The sequence below is a fragment of the Penaeus monodon genome, chromosome 31 (assembly GCF_015228065.2).
Source record: "Penaeus monodon isolate SGIC_2016 chromosome 31, NSTDA_Pmon_1, whole genome shotgun sequence".
Classification (NCBI taxonomy): Eukaryota; Metazoa; Arthropoda; class Malacostraca; order Decapoda; family Penaeidae; genus Penaeus; species Penaeus monodon.
Window position 1 is genome coordinate 65,586 of NC_051416.1, and position 1,049 is coordinate 66,634.

Consider the following 1,049-nt stretch of genomic DNA (forward strand, 5'->3'; position numbering starts at 1 on the left):
TCTTAATTACTCTTCTCAAGCTATGCACATCCCCTCATCCCCTACAATCTAGGGAGACCTGTGAGAAATCTGCCACATTCAACTAACACAATCATTGTGAAATAAACGTAATATCCCAAAAAATAAAGTCCATTAAAGATAAGCCTCTGCCATTAGCGTAATGTATTCCTTTCCGACAATTTTCTCGTGAGATTTTATTTATCCTTTTGACCTCTCATTTCATATTTCACTCAATTACCTACTCCAATACCCAAAAATAAATGATTTCCCAGAAGTTCTCCAAGACTACTGGGGACGAGGGACTGAGGCGTAACTTGAAAAGAGGCATAAGCTGAAATACAATTCGCAAAAGAAAGAGTTACAAAAATCAGTCAGAGCACTACATATATTGTTAGAAAGTCTTACGGCCCGTCAGGAACTCGTTGGCTTAAGGTCTATCTTGCTAATATATATTTAATGAGAGATTACTTTCATTGGTGCGGATTATCTTAAACACTTATTAGTTTAGTCATCATTTTATTTCAGCCTATCTCGAGATCCACCAAAATCGTCGACACCTTCTGTCACACAAATAAACAAACCAACAGATCGAAACTCCTCAAAAATACGCGAAATCACTAAATTGCCTGAAACATGACAAGCACTCACTAAACATCTGACGAAACTCCGAAGTTGGATCATTTTTCACTTGCTCCTTGAACTGTCTCGTCCCCCTCTTGCCGTGCATGAGGAACTTCCTAAAGTTCTTCTTGCCATAAGCTGCGGCGGAGGTTGAAAAGAGCCGCGTCCGGGCGATCGACGAGGCCGGAGCGAGAGCCATGTTTGTTGTTGTTGTCCGGAGGCCGAGGGAGCGCGGGTGTAAAGCCGGTCTCGTTTTGGGGTCTTTTTCTCTAATAGGATCGCATCGGGTTTTCCTGTTTTCATTTTTATTTTTGGTGGCTTTGGGATTTTTTTTTTTTTTAATTAAATGTATGGTATCTTTACTTTTATTTCACTGTTGTATGATTTATAATATCTGATAGGAATTACAGTAAAGTAATTTTTTAAAT

At 39.2% G+C, this 1,049-nt stretch overlaps 1 pseudogene; it reads right to left on the minus strand.

Moving 5' to 3' along the window:
- LOC119592802 overlaps positions 1-843 on the minus strand; it is a 3,656-nt pseudogene extending 2,813 nt beyond the window's left edge.
- Positions 844-1,049: the final 206 nt, after the last annotated feature.